The 27987-nt window shown below is 51.2% G+C and overlaps 1 long non-coding RNA gene across 1 annotated transcript in view; it reads left to right on the top strand.

Annotated features, from left to right (window-relative positions):
* LOC311442849 overlaps positions 1 to 27987 on the top strand; it is a 98081-nt gene that overhangs the window by 24027 nt on the left and 46067 nt on the right. The window contains exons 4-7 of the long non-coding RNA XR_014696905.1: positions 2094 to 2342; positions 4008 to 4166; positions 21763 to 21911; positions 22255 to 22413. This is a non-coding gene — a long non-coding RNA (uncharacterized lncRNA). The remainder of the gene's footprint in view (positions 1 to 2093; positions 2343 to 4007; positions 4167 to 21762; positions 21912 to 22254; positions 22414 to 27987) is intronic.

Raw genomic sequence — 27987 nt, forward strand, 5'->3', positions numbered from 1 at the left:
AAAAAAAAAACACCTTTGGCTTTTGTTAGACTTGCACATTCTTGGCTGCCAATAATGATTAATCTTTCCCCCTACAAGATCATCTTATTACTCGGGTTTGACTTAGGAGCTGCCGTTCCCTCCGGAGCTTGGTAAGGGCTTTCTCCCAGAGCAGCTCTGGTGCAGCGCAGGTGTGACCTGCAGTGCCTTTCCCCGCAGTCTGTCTTTGCCCCTTAATTGCTGCTCTGTGCCACTGCTTTCTGAGCTCCTCTGCACGGGAGCGCTGTGCAGGGATGATGGAGAATTAATTACGAGAGGAATTCCTGAATGCTTCCATGTGAAGGAGGGCCCTCAGAGAGCCCGGCTGCCCAGCGGGAGGAATGTCTGCAGTGCTGGGTGAGCAGGTGAGGGACGTGCAGGGCAGGCTCCGGCTCCTCTCCTGAGTCACAGAGGGCTCTGATCCCCACCTGAATAACGAGCAAATAGCGGCAGCGAGCTGAGCCTCTGAGCTGCGGTTAGAAGCTCTTTGCTCTTCTGCACCTGTCCCCTCTCTGTTGCAAAGGCTGAGAGGGGGATGCCCAGGCTCCAGAGGTGCTGGAGGAGGCTGAGAGGATGGGGCTGGGCTAGGTGGCTGTCTGTGAGAGCATTACAGCAGCTGGTTTTGGGGCATCGCCAAACATATGGGACCGGAGCTTCGTGCTGAGAAAGTTTGTGTTTTAATTCATGGCCATCTTGGCAGTGTGCTCATGGTTTGTAGGAATAAAAACCCTGGGAACAGGAAGGGAAGAGATGCTTAACCGAAGGCATGGAGACCTTTGCCATCAGCAGGACTCGCATGCTTTCTGGTGGGCTTGTCGCAGCAGCCTAAGTGAATTTGTGGTACACGAGCTTGCTGTACTCTCTCTCCGCCTTTGCCTGGGGAATCTTTTGGGCAAGTTGATCGCAGCAGGGATTTTACTTAAAGGAATGTCTTCCCACTTCCCGTGCTCTGAAAGACCGCTAACTCTGGGGCAGAACCTGGCAGCTGATGGTACGAAAAGAAGCGATCATCAGCACCAACAATTAAAATTGAAGTGGAAAATGCGTGAGGCGTTTGGGCTAGCATCTGGAGTTCCTTTTAGAAAGCCCTTGCAAGCAAACACGAATGCTCAGTTCTGTTTTACATCCATCAGAGCCCTGCTGCATACCAAAGAAAAGATTCATTTTTGACAATAGTTGTCAGCAGTAAGAGCTGCAGAACTGGTGCTAACACAGCCTTGCTCCAAGCACAAAGACAAACTGTGTTCAGCATCGTTTCAGGAAGCAAGGTTTTCATTGGGCTGGCCCAAGCAGGTTTTATGAGCCTCCCTCAATAACAAATCCATCTGGGTGCAAGGGGGGAGCATAAGTGCTTTTTGGAGAGTTGCTTCACTTCACTGTTTCTGAAGGCTTATGCTAAATCACAGCCTGAATACTCAAAACCAGCAGCTTGATGGCTTTGCCTCTCATCTCGTAGTGAAATGATGGGTGCTGAGGTGAGAAGGCACCGCTGGGAGAGACCTGGGTAGGCACCGGTGTGCACGGAACTAAACAGAAGGACTAGCTTGGATTAGCAGTGTCTGCCTGCCTCCAAGGTGGGTTTCTCCAGGCTGAGAGCACCGGGGTATCCCTCCAGGCTGATGCTTCTCTGGAAGGCCTTGAATGTGAAGGTGCTTTGTCACGGGAACTGTGCCATATATGGGCTAAGCAAAGCTATTTGCAAAACTCTAGTCGAATGCAGCAGGTCATTCCAGCCGGGTAAAACACCCAGCACTTGTGGGATTAGGTCTTCAGTCATTTCTGACTTATTGAAAACAGTTTTTTTCAATTTTTTCTTTTTTTATTTTTTTTCTGAAGCACTGTTTTGTTCAGACATTTTGCTGGATGACATTTTTAACTGCAAAATATGGAACCAAAACTAAAAACAAAAAAACAAAACAAAACAAAATGATCTTTTGGGTTGGGCAGTCTTGTGGTTGATCGTGAAAAAGGGTTTTGGAAATAAATTTTTTTGCTTTGGCAAAAGAACCTGACAATATTTTTAGTTATGGGTTGTCCTGAGAGTGTTTTTTCCCTTTTTCTTTGTTGTTGTCTAGCCTTTGAGGAGCCCTCCAGATCCGTCCAACATTCCTGCCAGCTGAGATGCTGGGGATGCATCACACAGAGGGGGGCACACCTGGGCCCAGCAAGACCGACTGGGTGCAGAATGAGGGCAGGACTGGCTCTGACAGCAGATTCCTGGTGACACAGTTGAGAGTAGATGCGGATGGACATCATTTACCCCCTGCTTATGTGAGCAAAGAGATTTCCGTGCCTCTCTCTGCCTGGCCTTCAGCACCAAATGGGTGAGTGCGCCCACTCGTTTTCCTTGTTAATCATCGTACCTGTATTCCTTTCCAACTACTGGGTCAGCGTTGCCATATCATGTGTAGGGAATACATTTTCACGTCCTTGCAGTTCCAGCGAGCTGCCCATCCCCACGTACACATACCCCCCCCCCCCCCCCCCCCCCCGATGCTATTTCTGGCCTCGGAGCACTTATCACCTTCCTTGAGAGATGCCCATATTTTCTCACGTCCTTTTCAGCTGTTCAAGTAATGTAACAAACACTTTCTTCCGTGGAAGGGGCTGCGAGTGCAAGGCACGTTGTGAGGGCACTGGGAAAGGTTGGTTGACTTTTAACCCTCCCATCTCTCGCACCAAAGCCTTTCTTGTCCTGGATTCAGCCCCCAGATGGGCTCGGGCTCGGGCAGTCGCGTGGCTTCCCTGCGGTTGTCCTGGGATCGCAGGCAGCCTGCGCTGCGCTGACGCATTGCTGTTCACAGACACTTCAAAGGGGCTCCGTGGACAGGAAGCAGGGCAGATTAGAGGCACACTGAGGCTTTTATTTTATGCCAGGGCTTGAAAACTTTCCTGTTGGTATTTCTGAGGCCCCGTTTTCAACCACTCTTTATACATGTATATAATACAGCAGGAGGCCAGCTTCCCTGACTCCTGTGAGCCACACAGCGAGTTTCCATGGGATGAGAGTCACAAGACGCTTCACATGCCTCCAAGAGCCAAGGGGCTCCAGGGGAGGTGCAGGACCGGCTCCTTCAGGTCTGCTTCCCACAGCAGCTGGAGGCAGCTCGCCCAGCAGCCCCTGACCAGCCTCGTGGCCCATGCTCTCCCTGCAGCCTGAGGCTGGCTTTTCCTGGGGCGTGGGGCTCTTCCAGCTGACACAGCCACCCCGCCTTGTGCCCTAGGGTCACGCCAGCTCCCCCCAGTGAGCTCAGGGAGGCAGTGTGTGCGCACAGAGGTCCTGGCAGGCTGGGGGAGTGGGTGGCGCAGGGATTTTGCTGCCTCTTCTTTCCCTCATATGTTTGCACCCATTCCAGACATGCGTCAGCTCCACTCCCACAGGAGCACTGGGAAGAACATGCTCCAGCTGCTGTTCCTCCATGGTTTCTCCCCAGCAATGTAAACAGTTTACAGGGGACTTTGTAAACAGCAGATTTGTTTAGGATATTGTCTGCATTCCCGCCCAAGCCTTCCCTTGTGTTGCGGCATGGGGGGAATGCTGAGCTGCTGGCTGGAGGTCCGCAGCTTGCATCATCAGAGTGCCAGGTGGCGGTGACCAAGGCGTTGTGTCTGCTCCTGTGGTCTCTGTGAGCCTGGTGGATTTTGGGGATCACACCGGGGTCACACACATGTGTTTCTGCATCCAGCAGAGGAAAGCTGGCATGGGATGCGGCTGCTGCTGAGCCTTTTGCAGGACACGGTTGCATGAGAGAACAGTGTATGTGAACACAGACCTTGCTTATGCAGTGCCCAGGGCACAGGGAGATAGATGAGAAATCTTCCAAGATAGGATCTTCATTTCAGGAAAGCTCTGCCTATTTGAGGAGTCTCAGAAACTTGCTGGCTCCCTGGGGAAGCTTATTTTCTACCCAGGGAAATAAGGCTGTTAAATCAACTCGGCCTTCATCTTGTGGGATTAACATCTGAAGATGTCTGCTCTCCTTTCACAGCTGTCTGCACAGGGATTCGGCTCGTGCTCATCAGTAGATCAGCTTCTCTCTGCCGCCCCTTGACCTTTGTAAAGAAGCAGAGAAGGGAGAGAGCAATTCTACCTGAGCTTTTGCATCTGCCACAGGAGCTTTGACAAACGTGAGCTGTATTACTCACAGGTAACCATTAAACCTAAGATGCACTCACGGAACATGAACAGTTGCAGAGGTGAATGAGGGAAGCTTCAGATAGAGATTGACGTGCCAAGAAAAGGGTGTAGGGCTGGGGTAAGAAACAAACATATTTAGAAGCCGTCAGTGGCAGCTGGGTCATTGAGGGATAACCCCCAAGCCCTCCGGTGTGTGTTGGGTGAGTCCAGCCTTCCTTCCACTGGTAAAAAAACATTTCTGCAACGTGGCTGTGAGAGGTAGGTACCAAACAGGAGAGCATATGAGAGGCTGACTTTCAGGAGGCATCTGAGGACAATCAGCAGACCTCACAGAGGAGGGAACATGGCCTGAATGTTACAATACACTTCCTGTCTGTTGTTTTTTAATTTTCTGTTGTTGTGCTTAAACCTGAGCAGTTTAAACTTGTGACAGGCCCCTGAGCTGCTACCTCAGCTATTCCCCACTGACAGAGGGGTCAGCTATTGCAGGCCAGCCTGGCTGCCCTGTGCCGGGCTGTCAGGAGCTGACAGCTGATCATTCTGCTGTTTGTTTGCCCTGCTCCCTGCCAACCACAAGTTCGAGTTTTGAATTTAAACATCCTGAGTAGCAAGGACGGGATCTCTAAATGGCACCTCCAGTTCGTTGCCAGGGAGGTCTTGCATCCAGAAGACACAAACAGCTCAACAAAGCCAAGCATAGGGAGAAGCAATCAGACCACATTTTCCACAGCACTGGCTTCCCAAGTATGTGTCTGCTGGTTGTGGCTCAGAGACTTTCTCCTCTGTTAGCATGCCCATGCAAGGGACTGGCTGACCCACTGTGTCCATGTCCTCATGTTCAGCATTAGGAGGAAGAAAAGACCAAGCAGTTCTTCCAGCTGACTGCTTCTGCTTCCCCCAGAGGCATGGATGTATAGCACAGACTCAGCTTGGCCCAGGAACAATCAGGAAGGTTGAATTTTGGTTGTCTCTGGATTTTTTAAATACCATGTTAAAGCCCTATTTTCCTTTGGGGGATGTGGATAGTTGAGTGTTGTCCAGCAGAATCTTGTTGACTTTCTGGTGAGCTTTAACTGTAAATATTTGAACAAAAAATTTTCTTTTCTTAGCCTTAGTAAAATTTAATCCTTCTGTACATAATGAAATCTGGCTTAAGTCACAAGTGAAAATGAGAGTGGTAGTTTCAGGTGATTGCCCAGTGGGTGTCAGTTCCAGTCAGCATGCTGCCCATCCTAGGTGGCAGCCTGCTCATCAGGAAGGGCTGGGAGGGCAGCTGGGACAGCTGGGCAGGGCAGAGGTGCATTGGCCAGGTTTAGTCTGCTCCTGAACAGGAAAGCAGGAGGGCTACGGGTCTTATTGGGTGAAATGAGACAAATGAGACAGGGCTGTCAGGAGATTTGCCAGTTCTCACCTCTTCCCTTACACGTTTGTGATCGTGTAAGGGAATCCCTGTTGCTTGGGACCAGGCTTGCTATAAACCCCAGTGCTTAAGCTGATTGTCAGCCCAGCTTTAGGTGAAATCCCCCTCTGCTCAGCTTGCTCATTTGCTTTACTCCCTCTTCTTGTTCCTTTGATCCCTCACCTTCATCATACAGAAGGATGGTGAAGAGGAGGCAAGAAGCTCTCCAGGTATCTCCACCTTCCCTCCCACCTCCTGTCTGCCTGATTCATTCCTGGAGAACTCTGCTACTGCATGGGATAGGGATGCTGAGCTCCCAGAGGGCAGGCTGAGTCAGAGGGGTGGAAGAGGAGCACAGTGTGTGCATTACCAAAGCAGAAGTGGGAAGAACAGAAATGTCCAGGGGGGCTGTGAGGTAGGTGGGCATGATAAGAACGCTCCTACAGCCCCAAAGGACCACCCAGGGCTCGTACACACTGGGGCTGGGAGGAGGCAGAAAGATTCAGTACTACCAAGCTGACCCAAATGTGCAACGTGATCCTCAGAAAAACAAATTCCTTAAATAAGAAGTCTGAGAGGGCTGGGGTTCCTCAGAGCCGGCAGCGTTAGTGCTGCTGGAGGTGAGTGGAACGACAGGTCAGGAGCGAGGGGCAGAGCCAGCTGCCGGGGCAGTGGGTCAGGATCAGGGCACTGGCAGAAGGGCTCTGCAGTTCTGCACAGAACACAGATTTAAAGCATTGATGTTTCCAATGATCAAGGAACTGACAGCTACCCTCCTGCAGCCCTCCAGTGCCTTGAAATCCCACCTTCCTTTACGATAAACAGGTGCCTCACTGAGATAGATGTCTTGAGTGGAAACATCTGGAAGCCCCCAGCCTTCACCCCAAATTCACCCTGCTCAAGACACCCAAGCAGGCAGGGCAGTTCCTCTTGCATGCAGACCCTCTGCCAAGGGGGGTGAGCGCAGGATGCTTTTAAGGCTGTGCTCCTGTGCTTTGACCTGGGCTGAACTGTGTCTGGGAACCCATCAGGGAGGGAGGTGTGTGTCTGTGGTCCAGCCGTGCCCCGCTGCCTGTTTCAGGCCTTGGATTCAGCATAGGGACCAACTTCGCTGTGCCTTGTGTTCCTGCCATTCCTTCTGGGGGAGGCAAGCTCTGCTGCACTGCTTTTGGCCCCTTAAAGCAGCAGAGTGCCCTTAGCAGCAAGGCTCAGGCCTTAGAATAAAGCCCTGCATGAATGTCTTCAGGCTTCTGGGCACGTGCTCTGCCTCCCTGTGTGCTGCATGGGCTCAGCCAATCTTACGGCCGCCTCCTGGGGATGGGAGGGCAGAAAGGGTTGTGGTACTTCTGTGGTGCTGCCTGAGCTCAGCGGTGTCACAGACCTGGCACTGACAGCAGTGCAGCTTTTGCTGAGGGCACCCCTAGAAACTGGTGTGTAGGGGAAGAACGGACAGCCCCGCTCCTGCCATTTGGAGCAGCCTTTTTACATGTGGATACGGGGAGGAGGCAGGTGAAAGAGGATGGCAACACCTTTGGGGAGCTGGGTGCCTTCCACCGCAATCGCGGCGCTGCGGTGGCACAAGGTCCCCGGCTCTGGAAGCGGACATAGGGCAGGCAAAATTTGCAGGGTCAGGCCAAGTAGGGCCCTGCAGGTTTCATTCTCAGGCCCTTTAGCAAGACGAGAGGCTGTGAAGGTAGGGCTGAGAGTGTGCTTGCGAGATGGCAAGTGCTATCAAATTAAGCAGGGAAGATGATTGCTAATAAACTGGGCGTGATGATCCTTGGCAGGGGTGGGAAGGGCTGATGAATGTTTGCAGAGCCACTCAGAGACCCGCGAGCACCTGGAGCGCTGAAACCTGCAGCAGCGTTTCCAGGGCCGGGCGCACGAGGGCCCGGGGAGCGCGTGGCGTTTGTGCAGGTGGGGGCTCCGGCAAGCTGTAACAATTCCCATTTAGGTTTGACCTTTTGCTGGATATTAAAGCCTGGCTGTGGCTCAGTGAGATGAACGCTGCAGCAAACCCAATTCCTCAAGATGAAATATCTCTCCGGTGGGTAATTCCAGCCTCATTTGAGGGTTGTTGTATTATTTTTTTTTTTTCTTTCCCACTGAATCATTTATTCCTGGTGTCAGGAAGGTGCAGAATGACTTTCCCCACTGGCTTTCAGAGCCTCATTGATTCAACTCCCACTCCTGCAAATCTGCTAGACCAGCAGCCCTTGGCCTCTCTGATTTTCCCAGGAGGGGGATGGAGAAGGGGAGGGTCTCAGGACCGGGGGAGCTCTTCAAGTGAGCCCATTCACAGCCTGGGAGAGATGTGGTCATATTTTAAGCTCTGTAGTCCAGAATCTGTCTTGATTTGCAGGTTTGTCGCCTTAAGTGCCTTCTCAGCACTCAGCTGTCGGCATGGGGAAGGGGGAAATATGGCTCCTTAAAACTGCGGGTGGAAGCAGGTCTTGTGCTGGAAGGATTGGGAGTGGGCAAGGCTTGGGTCACCCCAAACACCTTCAGACACTGCCACAGGTCACAAAATGCAGCGCAGGCCCTTGCCTGGCCGAGCAGTCCTCAGGAAGACAAGGGACAGGATTCATTGCAGCAGCTCCCCTGGAGCAGGGAGATAATCACAGATCAATGGTAGACGGAGGAGCGGTGAGCAGGAGCATCTGCTGCAGCCGGCGTGTGCAGCGCCTGTGGGAATGCCTGAGACTGCACAGAGCACCAGAGACCTTTGGCCCTCCCTCCTTTCTGGTTCACAACTCCTTTGCTCACGGTGGGTAGGAATCCAGTCCGTCCCCTTTGGCAAGGGAAAGCAATCTACTCCCCAAAATGTGTCCTGAACAAATCCAATCACCGGCGTGGCTGCCAGGCAGCAGTGAGCGAGCCCAGGCCTCTGCCTGTCATCATCAATCCGTTTGCAGTCCTGTCTCCGGCTTCCACTTCGCAGAGCGTCCCGAAGGATGCGCCGGGTCAGCAGCAGAGGCCGTGACTCCAGCCTTGTTAGGGCCCTTCCCGACTGACTTGCAGCCTTTTGTCCAACAATTCAGGGCTGTTGTCCCATGGCTGTGCGGCACCAAACGCTCCCTCTGCCTGCGTGCCATCTTTCCAATGCATCTGCAGGCAGGAGAGCTGTGATAAGAGGATGAGTGGCAGGGAAGGGCTGCCAGCTCTCCCTGGGGACTGAGTCTGGAGCTGTGAATCCCAGAAGAAGAGAAGTGTCTCCCTGCAGTAAGGTGCACAGCCCCCGGACAGCAGCAAGGTGTCTCCTGCCTTTTCCTGGGAGCTGACGTAGGTGGTGTCCATCTTGGTGCATGGCGCTGGTCACTGTGGTCCCCACCCCAAAGCACATCGCTCTCCCCACACGCTGCAGCAGGTGTTTGATTTTGAATTTTTTGCTCTGTGGTTTTTGTTTCAAAGGTTGTTTTTGTTTCTCTGCTGGCTGTTCAGATGCTGTTGTCTCTTTTGACGGTGCTGGGTTGCCTCACAGACCTCTGTACCCTGCTCAGGAAAACCCTCTGCAGTCCCCATCAGAGCAGCAGCCACTGTGAACACACACCAGGCTTTTCTCTTCCCAGATCTCATGACTGCTTCCATGATGGCTCACTCCCAGCCTGCTGTCGTGCACTGTCACTGCCTGGTGATGCACCAGGACCTGCTGTTACTCCAGAAGGGCGATTTTAATGGGGAAAAACGAGGCTGAACTGAGCTGTCTCCTGGACAGGGAACCACCTTGGTACCATCTGGGAGTCCTGTGACTTGTCACCACTTTGCTTTCTGTGAGTGCTGCTGTGAGCAGGGATGGGGATCCTTCAGCCAGCATCTCTCCCTCTGGCTCTGGAGTCCTGGAGGCAGAGGTGAAATCTCAGCTACTTCTGCCTCACACAGCTCTACAGAGTTTTGCTTTGCACTGTGATGTGTTTTTTTTTTTTTTTTTTTTTTCCCATCTCCTGAGGTTCCTTCACCCCAGACCCTTTGGAGATGACACTCCCTTTATCTGTGAGCACTTTCACTTATGGGATCAGGCCTGAGTCACCGCTGCTTTGCACTTTGGTATGGCACTGAGTGAGGTGAGGCAGCCAAGTGGGTTTGAAACACTGCTTGACCCCTCTCCAGCAGAGGAGTAAATAGAGCAGGACAGCCACGACGTGGACCCAGGGCTTGAAGCAGGGCTGAATGGATGCCTCGTGTCCAGCAAAGCTTGCAGCCAGGCGCTTGCTTACTAAGCTCCAAGCATTGATTTAAGGAGTTTCAAGTTGTCTGACCATGCCTATTAGCGCTTACACGATTCCCTTGCCAAGTAATTGCAAATGTTTCCATTTGTTCTGCGCTTGGCCCAGTTTCTCCTGTTTGTTATCCTAAATGTGCCCAGGACATGACCCTCCCGCCCTCCTCAGCACTCATTCCAATTCCATTTAATTTCTACTTCTTCCTATGAATCACTGTAGCATTCGCACTGTTTAAAGGACAGATAAATAAAGGGAGATGGAGCTTTGCAGCTCTCTGACCCCTGTGGGATCAGGCGTGGTGCTCTCACATCAGGTGGGCCCAGGCAGATGTAAGAGAACCCCAAAAGGCAACAGGTGCTGGTGGGGACTGCAGGGGAGCTGGGTGTGAGAGAGCTGGAGGCTGCATAGCAGATCTGCTCGGTGCTAGCAGATTTTTAAGTCACTGTTTATTGCAGTGCTACACAGGAACAAAAAAGATCAATATTTATTAGTCGTAGAAAGCATAATTTTGCATGAAAAGCATCGATCAGCGTGTCGGCCGAGACAATGTCATTACATCTTCTTTATGATTTGGTCAACATCCCTGTATGAGTAAGGACGTCATTGCCCTAGACAGACAGAGCCGGGGGCACAAGGGGGTGAAGTTTAGCATGGTGCTGTGTTTGAGGGGAGCAGAGCAGGGGCTGCAGGGGCTGTGAGGCACGGAGGATGGGATTTCAAAATCCCATCCAGGAGGAATAACCTTGAGTTCAGCCTGCCCGTGGCTGCTTCAGTCAGGTCCTAATTTTTGAGTCTTTTTTCCCAGTGAAATAAGCAGCTTGCCAGCTGGGGTCAGGGTGAAATCTCCCCCCAGAGGGTAGTATTGCACGGTTATGGGCATTATGGGATGTTGCTGCCATCCTTTAAGGCAACACAGCGTATGTGGGGAGAATGCCTGTCAGTCCCAGTTCTCCTACAAACGTACTTGTGCACGTGGACTGACCCCAGAATAATCTGACAAGTGAGTAGGGGTGTCCAGTGCCGGGCATGGGCCACGTGCAGCCACCAAAGCCATTTGTTTGACCTGAGTAGGGTCACACAAATTTGGCAGTGAGCAGCTGGGCAGGCGGGCTGCGTGGGCGGGCTGCTGGGGCACTCGTGGCGTGGGGCGCTGCAGGGGAGCAGCTGGATGCAGAGCCAAAGGGAAGAGGCTTCTGGGCTGCTACCGAAAGCTCTCCTTGCTGTGGGTGCAGTGCTGGTGCAGCAAGATCCCCTTGTGCCTCTGCACAGGAGGTTCAAACCTTCTGTTAACTGGAGCTCCACAATGGGCATGGAAACAGCAGGCCCTGTGGTTTCACAGAACGCCTGAGTCAGGGCTCCTGGGTCAGGGTTCCCAGCAGCACTGTTGGCTCCCTCAGGGCAAGCCACAAGTCAACCGCACGCGCTGCAATTGCAGAACTTGGCTTCCACTTAGACACCAAAATAATGGGCTCACCAAGCTGGGGGCATGGTCGGCTTTTCGGAGAAGTCCTGCTGTAGAAGTCAGGCTGGGAGCAAGCAGTTCTTCGCGATCCAGCCCCACGCCGGATCCGAGCCAGGAAAGTCTGCCCCTGGCTTGGTAAAAAGATCCTGCCCAGTTCACAGACTGGCCGTGAGACTTAATCTAGGTGTTTGTAGATAAAAGGTGTCGTCAAATGAAGATGAGTGGCCCTGCCTGGCTGTCTGGATGATGGATGAGGTGTGGGTCCATACAAGCAGAAGGGACCTCCGTGTGGATCCTCAGATACAGTTCTTAAGACGGTCGTTCCTGCTTCCACAGCCTGCCTGACCTGGCTGACAGCCCTTTTATTGGCATGAGAGGCTGTTGAAGAGAGAACAGCCCAGAAGGCTGGGCCCTGTGCGGGGCACGAGGGCACAGATTCACCTGCCCAAGCCGGGCACCCGCTGGCAGGGAGCTCGGGGGTAAAGCAGGAGCATCAGCGCGGGTAAAACCAAGCTGAGATGTGCACAAGGAAGGGAAGTCATGTCCAGGCGGCTTTCCACGCTAGCCTGGCCGTGCAGCTCCCCGGGCTCCCCCAGGCAAAGGAAACGTGCCGGTAACTGTGCTCAGCAGGGAGGCCAAAACGGGTCAGTCGGGGCTTGTGGGCAAGGATGTGCGGGCAGGTCAAGGCAAATCGACCGGTGTGCACGGGTTGTTGCAGTCCCATCCCTGCTCCCGGCCAAGGAGAGCCTTTCCTTGTTGGGTTGAAAGAGTGAATTTCATGGAGTCGTAGAATATCCGAGTTGGAAGGGACGCACAAGGATCACATTTGCAGTCCTGCTTTTGCCTTGCCAGCTGCAGCGCTCAGAGCAGGCAGCTTTACTGCATGGTATCTGAGCGAGAGAACCATTAATTTTGTATTAGGACATAAAAACTGTTTGAGCTGAACAGACCGATGGTCCTTCCAGCCCGGTATCCTGTCTCCACCAGAAGCCAAGGCCGGATGCCTTAAAGGAAGGCATAAAAATCCCATAATGCCCGTAATTGTGCAATACTACCCTATGGGGGGAGATTTCCCCCTGACCCCAGCTGGCAAGCAGCTTATACCCTGAAGCAGGGGAATCAATAGCTGTTATGATTTTCATTTGAGCTACTGTCGCTGTGGATGCTGTTCTTATTCACATAAATGTCTGATCCTGTTGTGAAACTCTCTAATGCTGTTTGTTATACTGCTTTTTTGATATCCTGGCGAGGAGCTGATGTTCTCAGGTCTGGCACTCACGGTACATCCTTGGTGGCCTGCTGCTGGCAGGGGATCCAGAAGCTTAGCCCCTTGGCCACCACCCCAGCACGTTCATTTCCCCTTCCTCCTGCTCATTTTTTTTGTAGCGATGCTCCCCATGGTCCTGCCATAGAGTGACCACGATGGGGAGAAGAATTCCCATGTCTGTGTTGATTTTTGGCTGAGGCACTGCCCTACGGGTAGGGGTGTACCAAAGGTAATTTCTTTGCCTCTGGAATATCTGCAGGAATATTTTATTAGAGACAGATTTTGGAGCTAATTGCAGATGGGTTAACCTTTAGTCGGCTGTAACCTCACAGCTACTGCAGGTGATGGAAGCAGTTTCTTATCTGGCGGTGTGCTGTCACTTCTTTTCTCCTTGAACATTCCTGCCAAGCCTGCTAGTGCTGGGCAAAGCCCACTGAGCAGCTCAGTGTATTGTCAGCAGCTGGGCACCAGGACCGCAGCTCACTGCAACTGGTGGGAGAAGACCTTGACGTGACTTCAACTCTAAAGGAGAACTTCTGGTTATGTTTTCACTAAGTTCACTACGCCAACTAGCCACCTGTAGGGTGAGATGTCCAGCCCAGAGACTGCTCTTCCACTTGCCTGCCTTCCCCCAGCCCCTGCCAGCCCTGAGCATGGGAGAAGCTAAAAAGAAGGCTACCCAGGAAGGAGCGGCAGAGGTGTGTTTGCCTGCTAGCGAAATAGGAGAGGGGAATGAAGGCAGGAGAGCAGGTCTCGTAATGAAGGCAGGAGAGCAGGTCTCGTCATGTAGAACGGGGAGGAGGTGACACAGCCCGTGATAATTGGACCATTAAATCTAGCAAAGGCACCGACACTTGCACAATGTGGCTCAGGGAAACAAGCGTTCTGTAGGAACAATAACTCTTCAATAGCAAGTGATAATAAGTAGCTGCAGTCATTTTTCTGCTGATCCAGTGCTTAATCCTGTTGTTCACACTCCGGGTCAAATTGTCCTCGAAGCACCGTGCAAGGGCTGGGTGGGTTTGCAGAGATGTTCAGGCGGGACTCAGAGGAAACTGTGGCTCAGAGACCGGTTTGCACTTCGCAAATGCCTCTCAAGTGTCTGCTCTTGCGTCCTGTACCTCCTCTCTTCCATGTCCAGAAATCTCTGCATTGGAGAGAACCATCCCAGTCCTCGAGGTCAAACCCCCATATGCAGTGAGTCACCAGCTACAAAGAACAGCCAGGACTGCCTGAGACAGTTGGCTGTCAGAATTGGCTTAAAAACCCACAGAGTTTAAAAATCTGGCTTTAACCCTGATTTTCTTGTAGGTCTGAGGAGCAGGGCTTTCATCCTTGATCCACTTCCTCAGATTTTCATCTGTGAGAGTGGAGTGCCATTTTTGCACTAACAAAAGGGGAATTTTGGCTGTGGAGGCAGGGCCCTGGGAGCTGGGAACTGGAGAACACCCTGAAAACACCACCCTGTTTCTGAAAGCTTCACAGGAAAGTGCAAACTCTTGGCAGTCTGGGGCTTCCAGGGCTGCTGCCCATCTGGACAACGTCTTGTTTGATTATTAATCCACCATCTCTAATCCCAGAGATTATCAACCCCCGCTGGACTGTTACATGTACTGTAAGGTACGGGAGCAAGTTGACCAAGGCTGCTTAGATCTGCAGCAGGTGGGGAGGGCCCTGGAGCTTGAGGCAGTCTCAAACTGGGATTAAGAGCAAAGACAGAGAGAATTTCCCTCACCACTTGCCAGTAGGAGTCCTGGCTCTCCTGCTTCAGAATCAGCTTCACCACTTCTCTTGCACAGTTGGTCCTTGTGGTAGGAGAGGAGCACAGCCCTTTGCTGGGCAGGGGCTGAACGGGGACAGAAGGAGATGTCAGGTTGTGTGACAGGGGTGTTGTGGGACGCCTGGCATGTGGCTGCAGTCTCCTTGATACACGGTGAGCTGGTCACGAAAGGTTCGTGGCTCCCCATACCTCATTCCTTCCCTGGGGCCATCTGAGCTGGTTATGATTTTCAGAGATGCCTAGAAAGGGGAGATGTCTGGGATATGTTTGTTTTCCTCTTCTTTCTCTTTGATGTCTCCCTAATAATGGGAGACTTCTGCAGCTTGGGGTTGACCTTCCCTGCTCGGTCTGGACCGGGGCTCTCCTGGTGAGCAGGGAGTGATGGCAGGGGAGGGCAGGACCTGTGATAACTCAGTCTGGCAGCCCCAGCCCTGTCAGCACCGATATGATGGAATAGTCTTGATTGCCCCAGAGCCCCAAGGGAGTTGATTGCTTCAGTCAGCTCTTCTTTCTGAAAAGAGTTGTCATAAAAAAAAAGAAAAAAAAAAAAAAAGAAAAAGAAAAAAAAAGGTAAGGGAATGTAACTGTACGTAGCCCTGGAAACCTGCAGGAGAGGACAGAAACTGAGATCTGAAAAGACGTAAGGCAATTTAAGAAAAAAAGGTTGAGGTGATGCAGTCCCTGCAATCAGCACTGGTGTTAGTGAGTCTGGGCTTGATCCTGTGCTTCCTGCTGATGAAAGTCCTGCTTGTGTCTGCATCTGAAGGTGTTATGCCCTGCTGAAAGGTGTGGAGTGGGAGCAGGGAGGCCCCAGACATCGCTCAGCCATGTGCTCAGCCCTGCTGAGGAAGCCCTGAGGAGGAAAGGGGCAGGGGCTGCAGGGCAGTGCAGGTGGCAGTGCCGTTTGGGCTCACTGCCCGGTGACACTGCCTGGGCTCGGAGTTCGTCCCTAGAGCTGCAGGCAAGTGCTGTCCTCTCCCCCCACAAAGCTCCAGGGACTCGTTGCTCTTCCTTTGGGAGGCTGTGACAGGGCAGAGGCTTGCTCGCAGCCGTGTGGTTTCTTCTTAACAAAGAAATAAAAGAGGGGAAATGGATTTTCTCTCTGCCAAAGATTTACACACGTCTGTCTCAGCCCGCCCCTTCCCCGAGTGCCCTGCAGCTTTGGGCTCTGCCCCTTAGCAGCTCCTGGGGCTTTGGGCTCCCCGAGTTCAGACCCTGTGGCCCAAGTGCAGCACGGGGCGTGTTGTGCAGAGGCACTGTGGGAGTTCAGAAAGCCGTCCCTTGTTCTTTCAGCGGTGGTGCTGGTGTCAAGGTACCGTCCTCTTCTCTGCATATGGTTTTCATCAGCCTCCTATTAAGTCACGGCAGCCTGTTAGCACAGAACACATCCCAGGACACATCAGCTGCTCTTCTGCAACGTGCAGTGGCAAGGAGCAGTGGTGTGTTGCAAAAGGATTATTTCCTCATTATTTCCACATCAGCCTGACGTGATGGCAGGGCGCTTTAAGGGGTAGGGAGCACCTTTAGATGGTGAGCACGGCTCCGTTTCTCTATTTCCTTCCCCTGTGAAGGGACAGCTTGGTGCTGGGGTTGGCTCCAGCCAAACGTTTTCTGCCACTGCTTCTTACCAGTCTTGTGGCATCCCCAAATGAGGCTCAGGGGATTACAAAGCAGTCAGCTTTTGTTTTAAGCCTGACCTTGGCATCAGGCTGTTAGCATGGCAAGGCAGAGAGATGAGTTAGCTGGCAGCCTGCCTGTGTGTGGCAAGGGCTCTTTAAAGCCTCAAAGGACGCATTAGTTTGATGTCAGAGGCTTTGTTTGTGGCATTCCCCGGCACAGTTATCCTCCCTCTGCGTGCGTGTGCGCGTGTACACGCATCTCCTCCCTGGCTGAACCTCTGATGCTCCCCCATCCCGTGTCCAAAGAGCGCAGTGAGGCGGCGTGGATAACTCCAGTGAGACAGATGGAGCTGGATCCAGGCCTCTGTGGGGACAGCTGCGGCCCTGACAGTCCCCTCTGGTCACGCACCTGTTAGGAACTATACTTAGCACGGGAAGGCTTTCCAGAAGAGAGGACGCAGGGGAGAAGTGGGGAGGCGGAAGGGCTGGGAATTTGGCCTCCATCTCTCCAGCAGGTCTCAAAGCTCCGAAATGCCTTTCAGTAACAGCGACCAAAAATGACAATCAGGTGAAAAGCAGGCAGCGTCCTGAGGCGTGCTGGCTCTGTTTGGAGACAGTCTGAACGCGTGATGGCTTCATAAGTCCTGGCCGAAGCTTCAGGCAGCCTGGCGTGCTGGTCCTGCCGGGCCCAGCAGGTCGCTCGGTGACCACCACATGGGAATTGCGGTTGGTGCTTGGTGAGGCATGTGCTGGGGCCACAGGTGGAGCCTTCACCAATGCCAGACTGCACAGACTGCTGTGTCCGTCATGTATCACCCAGGACTGTTGCAGTCCCTCCAGAAATTGAAGCAGGTCCCATTCCTGGGGCACCCAGCACGCTGCCCACCTGAGCTGCAGCCTGGCTGCGGTGCCATTGTCCCTGCACGTGTCCACCTACCCATATGGCTCACAGACCCATGTGGCACGAGCTGGGGGGAATTCGTCCTCCTCTTAGCACCAAGCAAGGTTCTCCGTGAGGGGATGGGAGGCATTTCAGCTCTTCTGTTTATAAATGAAGAGCCTGGAGCTAGGTGCCTGTGCTCTGATGCTGACGGAATGTGCAATAAGCTTGCCTGCTCCTTGCAGCAGGAGCCCTGCAAGGAGGCGGGCTGAGCCGTGGTATCTCACTTGAGCAGTGGCAGCAGATCCAGGTAGGCTCAGAGCCCGTGTTTTCTTTCATCTTTCTCCCCTTTGCTGGGTGCCGAGCTGTGTTTTCCCCACCTGGGCTCCCTCAGGCCCAGGAGGTGCCTGGTGGCCATCTCTCTGCCACGCTGCTTGCGCAGCACAGCAGCGGCTGATGCAGAGCGAAACTCTAGCAGCGCTTCCGACCCGCGGGAGGCTCGGGATGAATGGGAATCCTGCAGCTCTCAGATGCCTCCCGAGCCATCCCGTGGCAGGCCCAGCTCCTGACAGGTGGCATTGCCTCCCTGAAGGACCCTGTGTTGCCTTCAGCTGCTACCCGCACGCCCTCCCTAACGCCCGCACGCCGCGCAGGCAGTTAGCCTTGTGGCATTTGTGGCCACCTGGGCTGCTGCTCAGTGTGGGGGATTTGCTGTACTTAGCAGAAAAATGCATCAGGAACTTTAAACTGCCCCGTGGCTAAATGTGGGTTCACTTTTCCGGTCTCTGCAGCTCTCAGCTATCCTCCTCTGCCCTGTTGCTGTGTCCTCGTAGCCAGAAGTTCTCTTTAAAGAGAAAAACTATTGCATTGCTCACAGGAGCCACCAAACGCTACGGGTTTCACTCAGCATCTTTCCTGGATGATGTTCTTAGTGTTTTCTCAGCCTCGGGGAAGATCTGAGTGTGAAAGCAAGAAAGGAAGAGGGAATCCAGCATATCCTGAGGATAGCCACAGCATCTCCAACTGATAGGATAAATCTGTACAGTTCCTGGCTGCCTAATCTGGCTCTCAGTGGCGCTGGAACAATGTGCATTAACATCGTTAGCGTGACAGTGCTGCAGTGCAGGGGAGGGCTAACATCCCCCTTTCACTGATGGGGAGGTGAACCCCAGACAGGCTATGGAGCCTCTGCCAGGTGACCCAAGGAATCCTTGGGGTGTAGCATCCTTCTCTAGGCATGTGCCAGGGGAGCCGAGCTTCTCTTTCTGGCACGGGCAGGCTCCTGTGGGCTGCAGGCTGGCTCTGGGCAGCAGACAGCATGAGGACACCTTACCACCCCCACCCCAAGCACCCTGCCAGTGTCTTTTCTCAGCAGAGCTGTGGGGTCCTCAGGGAACTCCTCCATCTCCTCCATTTGGTATCTCCAACCACACCAGTACCCTCAGAGCCAGAGGGAGGGCAGCGCTTACCTGCAGGGCTGGCCCATCTGGCATAGATGCCTCTTATCTTGGCTTTCTACATCACTTTAGGTGCCTAACCATACAGGCAGGGAGCTACGGGCCACCGTTTGAGACAAGGGAGAGAGACGAGGGGCTCCACGAGCAGCTCCCCAGGCCGAGTGGTCCTCAGCCCTGGCAGCAGGGGTTGCATCCCGCTGGAACCAGTGCCTGCTGTGCCAGCTCCAACTGTTCCTTATCTCAGTTACAGAGGTGGATTGAACAGAGCTGGGAAGGTTGGGATAAGCAGCGGGTAACCTGGACGTTGCTTTACCTCTCTTCATATATGCTATGGGCTTTCCTGGAACTAGAGGCACCAGGCAACATAAATTGCTTCTGTCGATGTGCTTTATTGGACTACATCAAAGTAGAATCGATAAAGAGTTAAAAAAAAAAAAAAGCCCCCAAAACAGGCTTGCTAAGCCAGACCAAGTCATAAACAGATTAGAGTACTGCGGAGGTCAGGTTTCAGCTGGCATTCACGAAAATAGGGGGTTCTGGCATTGTCGGAGGGTGATTCATTGCACTGGAATATTTCAGGGGAGGAGAGCCGTACAGGAGCTGCAAACACCATGCTGCAAGGAGAGGGGCTCATTGTGTGCCGGGTTTCTGCCTCCAAGTTCGCTCTCCCAGATTTATGCTGATACCACGTATATCAGGAGCAGTTATCTGTTTCTGTTTAACTCGGATGAAAGCCCATGTGTGGTTATTGCATTCTAAGTTTGCTAGAACTTGTTAATAATTTAGAATAATAAAGTCAGTCAAATTAATTCACTTCTAAAATTGAGCTTATTTGCATTGGCTTGTCTTTTTTGTAACAGATCTCTCTGCGGGCATATGTTTGTATAAGCTTTTGTATGTGCTTGTGAGTGTTTGTGTGCATACGTAATTTCCTTCACCATCTTACAACCCAAAGAGGCTGAGTTGGATTTAAACATTGTACAAGAAAAATAGTTTTTCCCTGCCTGTGAATATATTCTATGAAGGTTCACCCCAAAGTGAAGCCAAATAGCTAAGAAATAAATCCGCAGGAAAAAAAAAAAAAAAAGGGGATTTGTAATGGAAATGCTCCCTTGTCTTAAATTATAGCTAGGCATATGTGAAGCTGAAATGCATGCTGCAGCATCCAGACGGTGCCTCAAGCTGGCCGTGCATTCCCAGAAATCAAGAAAAATACCCCAGCCTACCTGCAAAATGACCTTTCTCCTAGCACCGACTTGCAGCTCAGAAGCTTTTGTGCTGGAAGAGGCAGGGTAAGATACATGAAGTGACAGATTGCTACTGACAGTGAAAGGCTCTTTCAGCTGCATTTCTCTACAGCCACAGTGATATATCCAGGGGCTTGTTAGAGAACAGCAGCACCAGCCAATAACCGGTTGGTCTAAGCCCTAGAGATAGACCGTATGTCCCACACTCTGTCTCCTAATCACCGAATGTAGAGTGAATTCAGCTGCAGCATCGCCTCTCTCCCTGCCTGTTATATAGGAAAGAAACGCGCCCGTGTATTTATCTGTCTGGGGCAATGCCTGCATCTATAAATAACAGTGTTTGTGTCTATGCATGCGTGTGTGTGTGCATATTTATGTGTGTGTGTATTTATTGTGGGTGAGGCTGGTTGTAGAGCAGCCTGGAAAATGGAAATCCTTTTGTGCAAATCACGCGTTTTTGGAGGAAAGGAGAGCCAGGAGACCATGGGTGATGAATTGGCCCTGAACTGTGATGATTTTTTTTTTTTTTTAAAGGCAAAACAATTTCAGGGAAAGGGTCTCCAAAAAAGTCCAGTTTCGGGAGGTAACTCAATTGAATTTCTGGTTCCTGGCTGCCTGCCTGGAGGGCCTCTTGTCACTTCTACTTTCTTCCAACAAGGCAGAAGGCGGAATTGACAGCAGCCTTCCCGCCAGGCTGTTAGAGAAGCAGGGAAGCCAGATGCTTTGCCTCCCTCTTCCCTCCCCCTTGTGCGGCCCAAGAGCCAGAGAGTTCAGCTGCTTAACTTTTCCATCTTCGTTTTCCAGTGTGCGTGGTCTGACCCAGCAGGGATCCAGTGGAACAAAATAATGCCTGATAGTCAGCAGGGTCGGCGTGTATGTACAGAGGGGTTCGTAGCTGTTGAGGGACAGGGGTGTGCGGGTCATACAGCCAAGTGTCATCATACTTCTGTATACAAAAGTAAAATTATACTTTCATACACAACGGTTATGCAGAGAGACGTGTTGATGAAGATGAGCTGAACTATGAGCCCCTCCCCTGGAGCAAAACCATGGCAAATGGTTGTGTAATGCAATTTCAGAGCTTCCATTGCTGTACTTCCAAACTCAATCTCAACCTGTGCTATTTGTGTAACTGCGAAGAGGTTACGTTACAGGCAATATCTAAAATATTGTTATGATTTCTTCTGCAAGGACAGAATGTGCAGCCCCTCACTTTTCTTCTTCATATAGGGTTATTGCCTTCAGATGGTAAGAAATTTAAGAAGGTTTCAGTTGCTGTTGAATTAACATTTCTATACGCATCATTTAACTAGATAATTTGCTGACTCTAAAATTTCTGTGTAATCAAATTGATTGGCTGTTTTAACATTCCTAAGTGCTAGTTGAAATGATGCGGAGAATGGGCCCCTTTCTTTAGATTCAGGGCAGCAGCAGGGTGAGGTTATCTTGTGCAGCATCCTGAGGCCTGACCTGCTGCAAGGCAGGGCTCGTGCATTTCCCAGCACACACGACCTGCAGCGCACTTGCCCTCCCTCATCTCTGAAGCCTCCTGGCTCTGCTGAGGGGCATCCAGACACCTCAGAACAGTGAGATCACAGGGCTTTATTAAAATCCATACAGCCCTCTTCTCCTCCCAAAGTTTTATTGTCTCCTCGGTGCTCAGAAGTTGTACCCAGTGAGTGCTTGTGCACTCCTTCCTTCCACCTCTGGTCTCCTGTTCTCTCTGCCACCTGCCCTGGGAGGGGAGAATTGTGATGGAGGCAGCTTTCCTCCTCGTTTGGCATGCGTCGCCACTTGTGCCAACTCAGGCAGGAATGAACATCGGCCTAGGGCAAACCACGAACATTTGTAGCCTGCAGCAAGGCAAAAAAGATTGCCCAGAACAGCCTTTGGAAATATTTTAATTACCCTTGGTGAACTGGCAATCAACTAGCTTGAGGTAAAGATCACAAGTGGAGACAAAATCTAAGGGGAATTTTATGCTTGGAGTCAAATTTCAGCAGCATTTTTGAAGCATTTCTAATTGGTATGGTTTAACAGCCATCACCAAACATCCCCAAATCTAACCAGTTCTGATGTATGTGGAAAGCAAATCACAGTCCTGCAGCTCTACTACAGTATTGTGAGGTAGATGAACACAGGGCTTATAAAAGAGTCTGGGTAGCAGCCTAACCACAGAGGTCTTTCTGAACAGCTTTATAGGCAGAAGACTTTTTTTAATGGACTGTTTTAATGGAGTGAATCAAAAATCAGGTTTTACGTTTTGTTTCTGCAGACTTGCCAGTGAAAGAAGAGCGTGGTGGCTTTCAGATCAAATCATCTTTGCCAGCCAAAGCGGTGTCTTCTTCCCTGCTTCTAAGAGGCATGAGCTTAATCAACGAGTCTCGGAGTGGGGTGTATCTACAGTCGTAGCTGTGAAGAGAGGTGATTATTCCTCCCTAATAATTCAGTTTCGCATAAGGAAATTATCACACACACAGGGGCGTGCACCTTCCTCTGTTCTGTCAACATGCGCTGCTAGAAAGATTTATTCCAGTAATAAGGTCTTTGCAGTGAAACTTAACAAAAACGAGGGGGCAAGTTTATTAATTATATATTTTACAGTTAATGAAACATAATATTTAACAGAAATAATTGCAGGCATCTGCCTCGATGGCACAACTCATTTTCTGTAATAAACGGTTTGTGTTTCCCTTTGTTGGACTGATCAGTTACAGAGACAAATCCTGCCTTGTGCTAAGCCCTTCTTATCTCTTTTCATTTGCAGGAGATGAAATGTTCTCCTGTTCAATGTACACGGAAGAGACCAGAGCTGAGCTGCTATCATCGTAACAGTAAAACTACAGCGAGATCTGAATTCTTTGTTCATGTTTCATTGCCTGCTTTGAGGAAAACAGTGATCATGAGATCAGACATCAGCCTTAGGGTGAGTATAGATACCACCCACACCAGCTCTACTAACAGACTGCAATCTGTATCTGGTTCGCTCCGTTCCCATCTGTCCCTCGCAGCCCTGCTGCAGGCTCTGCTAGACAAGGCCCCCTTGTTGTACAGGGCTCAGGTATTTCACCCCACAGCCTCTTCCACGTCTGCTGAAACATCATGTAGGAGCACTCGGCACGCTCAGCTCAGCTTGCATGCAGGACTTTTTAAAACCTGCTCGTGGATATACATTGGCTGTCCATGTAGTAACTTGACAGGTTGTCAGAGCATATGCTCCTTTGGTATCTGCTACAAAGGGTGGCTGGGTGTTGTCTTGTGTGCCCTGACATTTGTAGAGCAGGGAGGTTTATTTTGCAGTATCACTGATAATTTCTCTACGCTCCTAGCACCTTTCAAGCAGGTTGGCAGATTCTGCCTCATCTAGGTGTCCATCTCCCATTATCTCCTGCTACCTGAGGTACCTCAGAGCCTGTGACACGCAGTTGAGTGATTTTTATTCCCTCCACTTGAGGGAAGTATCTTACAAGATTTTACACTGGTCCACTGCAGTTGACTCATGCCACCTATTTTTGAAATGCAGCCAACAAGGTAAGAGAAGATTTAAAAAAAAATAACAGCATGCAGATAAAATTAGGAGAGAAATCACAAACAGCAGTCAGATAAAACATTGTAAACAGACAAAGCCGGTGAGCCCGCTAAACACAGAGCCATCCTAGGTGACAATGTGGTGTTCCTTCTTTCATTTTTGTCTTCACAAACTGTTGATGCGGTTGGTGGGTTCTCCCTGTGGGGTTCACTGCAAATAAGCTGTGACAGGTGAAGTCATTAGCTCTAATAGCTATGCACACCTCAGGACAACAGTCCTTCATACATAAGAGGTTGATGGGAACTCTTCAAGGAGGTGTTTATCTAATGGCATGCCACAGGGATCAGGGTTAGGTCCAGTCTTCTTTAGTGTCTTCATTAATGAGCTGGAGGAGGGGATAAGCAGCAGGTTAATGACATCTGTGGATGAAGTGGAGAGGGAACGATGCAGGGGCCAGGGGAGGTCACTGGCACCAGCCCATCAGAACTGAGTAGAGCTGGGTTGTATCTGCCGTAGGCTTTCAGCCTGGCTTCACGTTCGCTGATTTTGTGAGTAAAATGTGGAGTCTGGGCAAGCAGGGAGGTGGGCTGGGTATTTGTAAGGGCATCTGTTCAGCCAGAGTGTTGGCTACTCTGCTCTGAAACACAGGTTTTCTGCAGACCCATCTTGTAAATATTTAAATGCATGAGTAGCGGATGCAGCAAGTCTGGGTAGAGACTTGTGAGCGTGGAGGGAAGTAAAGAGTGCGTGTGAGATGCGTGTCTCCTTCTCACGTGTCAGCACTTGCATGTGCACGTCTTCCAATACCTTCCAGACAGATTGTCATCCAAAGAGCTCTGCCAGTCTTTCAGGCATCAATCACGCGAGCTCCGCAATAACCCTGCAAGGTCAGGAAGTGCTGTCAGGTGGGGAAAAGCCCGCATCTCTGTTCCTCAGAGGAGCAATTTGTGCCTGAGCAAGGAGAGGTGAGCAGAGGGCAGCAGTGACTCCTGCGAGAGCGCGCATTTGCTGCAGTCAGAGCTCCCCTGATTTGCCTAAAGCCAGGGATGGGAGCCAGGTCTGCTGAACCCCTGCTCCCTGCCTTGACCACTAGAAACACTTCCTCCCCACAGAAACCTCACCATGAAACCACCCACAGGAGAATGGCTTTGTTATTTGGCAAGGAGAGCACAGGCTCTGCTCTACCCAATCCGCAGGCACATTTTTGGGGTTGCGTGTTTACTGAAATCTTGGCTTTGCTGGTCTGGAGAGGATAAAAGTTGATTGTTCACCAGCCAGGGGTTGGCGTCTCCCTGCCTGTACGTGTAAATATCTCTGTGCAGCCATACCAGGCCATAGGGAATGTTTGTGGTGCAGCAGCCTGCTAGTGTTAGAAGCCTTGTCTCTCCTCGGTGGTAAACACGTCTCTTGTTACCTGTTCTCACTGAAGCTTTTCTAGCTTCTCCTATCCTTGGCCACTTTGGCTTCAGGGCCTCGTGATCGCTGGATTGATTTATTTATCTAATAAGAAAACTTAAAGAACTCCTTGTTTTCCAGAGTGCTCTGTCCCAGGCACTGGCTGTCTCTGAGGAGCCAGGTCATGCGGGAAGGAAACAGGGCTGCTGGGTGTGAGCATCAGCTCTGCCAGCCCTGCTGTTCCTTCTGCCTCTCAGCCTTCTCCCAATACCACCCTTCTCCTGGATTAGCAGGAAAGATTATGTTACTCTTCAGGACGCCCAGACCTTGCCAGTTCTGTCCCGCAGCATGTGGAACAGATCGTATAAAAGGGAGTTCACCCCCAGCTCTACGAACAGGACCATATGGGAGTACAGAGAAGACAACAGAAGACCAGAGAGTGAGTGGCCCTGCCATCTGGTGCTTCCCCTGTGCAGGTCCTGCTCAGTGTCACAGCACGTGTTTGGTGCTCCATGGACCCATGTCCAAGCGTGGCTGCTCAGCACGTGGCAGATCCCCCAGAAGCCAGGGTTGGCTGAGCAGATCTGGGCTCATGGGGCAGAGCAGAGCCTCCCTGCACCGTGCTGCTGGTGCATCAGGTCCCGGTTCTGGTTCAGAACAGAAGTCAGAGATCTGTGCTCTGGATTCCATCTGCTGCTGCAAATCTGAAGGCAGTCGGCTCCTGGCTGGTGCAGGAAAGTGTTCTCCCACCCCCCAGCTTCACACATGCTAGTAACAGGTCTGACGGGACATTTTGCTGCTTCAGGAGACTTGATGTTGTTCAGCTTCCTAAAATCCTGCGTTCTGTGATACCTGTGTGACAGCGCTGCTTTGAGTCAGTCTAACTGGTTCATCGCTGATGTTTTCCTGTCTGTTGGTTTTACAGCCGAATAATGAAACCCACTTCCCATCACTCTCTGACCTTGGTTTTGCAGAGTGCTCAGGTGCATCTTAAAGACTGTGTGTTTCAGGAGGCAGGAGGCTGGCACAGCTGCAGCTCAGTGCCTTGAACAGTTCGTTGCATTGCACTGTTCATTTCCCTGACCACGTGGCCCTTCCTTCAGGAGGAAGGCTGTCTCTTCACAGTGCTTTTGTCCACAGACCTGATAACGTTGGGGTGGTTTTACACATTAGCAACAGAATGAAGAAAGCAGAGGCAATCAGGACCCAGAATAATTACGTTTATCATCTGTAATCATCACGCAGGGTCTAACTGCACATAAGCACTTCTAGCTGGCTGCCTGCAAGAACACAGAATGCAGGGAGTATCATTAGAGGATCCACTGGTTATTGAAAAGGATACTAGCCAGCTGCAGAACAGGGCAGCAGGGGATTCTCTGGACTGCAAGCACACCCATTTGTTATCACATATGTAGAAAACGAGGGCATATCCAGTGCTGAACCCTTCTCTGTGTGTGCATGTGTTAGTGGGTGTTGTTTCCAGAGTCAGGCTGCTGGGGAAATGAGAACCCAGCCCCTTTCTGGCTGACCCTGGGTGGGGGTTCAGAAGGTATAATCTGGAAGAGCCTACAGCTGCTCGAGCCCTTCTCCACGAAGGGGATTATTCCAAGGGAGCTCTCTGATGTTTCCCCTTGTGACTCTGTCTACTCCTCCCTAGTTGCATGCCATTCAGGAAACACATAACCCCAAGCAAGGCCTTCAGGGCTGAGTTTCCCGCTAGCAGGACTCTCCTCCACCACACTGCTGCACTGGCTGAGGCTGCCAAGCAGAACTGTCCAAGCAACTTCAATTGATCTCAGTACAGAAAACGCCCCTGAAAACATTTGCTGCATTCCCAAAGGAGAGCAACAAGAAGCAACCTTCTCCCACCCATATCCCTGCAGCTCGGTCCAATCTCTCCTAGTGCTGCACTGAGAAAGGGCTAAAGAATGTCTTGGCTGCAGTGAGCACAGCAAATTGCTGCACTTGGCCGTTTTGTGGAAGGTTTTACTAAAAATCTGCTTGAATGTAAAAACATTAAGGCTGATAGCACAGGAAGAGTTAAAGCTGGCTTTTGTGTGCGTAGTGGAATTAGTTGGAATCCCATCAAAAGCCTGTGACACTTCATCTCTTGAGCAAAGCATGTGAGATGCTGCACGTTTACTTATTCTGATGCTCAGGGTTATAAAGTGGCTTTCTAAAACCCTTCTTTTCCATGATGATCTCCAGATGAGGATGTAAAATCTGTCCTTGCAGGAGGCCAATCCCAAGGTGTCTGTGTGTGTACAGGAGGGCTATTTCTCATCCTGAGGATCTGTCAATGGGAACTGGTGTTTCTCTTGCAGACACCCCACCTCTGCCAAGAACTCTTCTGTAGCAAGGCTCTTACGAACCTGGAACTTTTTTAAAGAGTCAAACCTTGATATAAGTGCACTTCCACTAAAACTCAAATGCAAACCAATCAGCATTTCACAGCAGCACTTTACTTTTCCTGCAGATTACTTTTCCAGGGGCACCCTCTAGTTCTGGCTTATCTACAAGCCTCTGGGAATGCTGTCAAGACAGGAGCCGTTCTCCTGCATCTAAAGGGCAATGAGCACAGGGACTGAGCCAGATTCTTCTGCTGTGTGGGCACCTTGTGCCAGTGAGCCGAGGAGGAGAGCTGAGCTCCATGGGGTGCTCTGCGCCTGGAGGAAAGTCCTGCTGTTAACAAGGCAAGTGAAATTCTGCCTGCTGTTTCAGGGCCATATACTCCTACAGTCATAGGATAATGTTGGGTGAAAGGAGCCACAGGGAGTCTTCGGTCTGTGCCCTTGCTCAGAGGCAGCTTCAAAATTAGGTCCAGGTGATCTGGGCCTCCAGAGAGGTTTTATTATATCTTCAAGGTCCCCTATCCAGTGTTTAGCTACCCTCAGTGTGAAAAATGGCTGCACAAAGGTTATCCTGGAGCTGAGAGTGAAATCTTTTCTAAAATCTCTGTTTTTTTCCGTGTCTTCAATGCCCAGGAGATGGAAGGAGGCCAGAACACTTTCTTGTCGTTTCACTTGACAGTATCCATCCAGACTGATTGGCTCTTGGGAGGGCAGGGCAAGCAATGCATGGTTTTCTAGGTCTTGCTTCCCTCTAATGCAAAGCCCTCCTCTTACTCATAGCATCTGCACAAAGGAGGAGATTCTTTCCTGATTGTGGCCAAAGAGGACTTGCTCCTTGTGGGACCTCCTTGTGGAGTTGAACAGAGGAGCAGCGAAGTGATCCTGGCTGTGGTCTTGGTGCTGCGCCGGGCTAATGGCTGTCAAACTTCCTGCAGAAATCACAGGGCAAGATTTTGAAGAAGACAAGTAATCAGCTTTGTGGGTGTTCCTCCCTTCCACGAGTATGAATAAGGAAAAGCATGGCAGCGCTTCCCTGAAAATCTGGTGGGTGGACTGGTGCTGTGAGCTGATGTAAGATGGGGGCTGCTTCCTTCATAATGAATGAAAGATGACAGATGGGGGAAGGCAAGGAAAGGCCTTCAGCAGTAATGTAATTAACTGTCTTCTGAGAACATTGGGATGTTTTTTTCCTGATGTGAAGGAAGAGAGGATTTTTGGCTGGGAG

Source organism: Aythya ferina (assembly GCF_964211825.1).
Source record: "Aythya ferina genome assembly, chromosome: 11".
Taxonomy (NCBI): domain Eukaryota; kingdom Metazoa; phylum Chordata; class Aves; order Anseriformes; family Anatidae; genus Aythya; species Aythya ferina.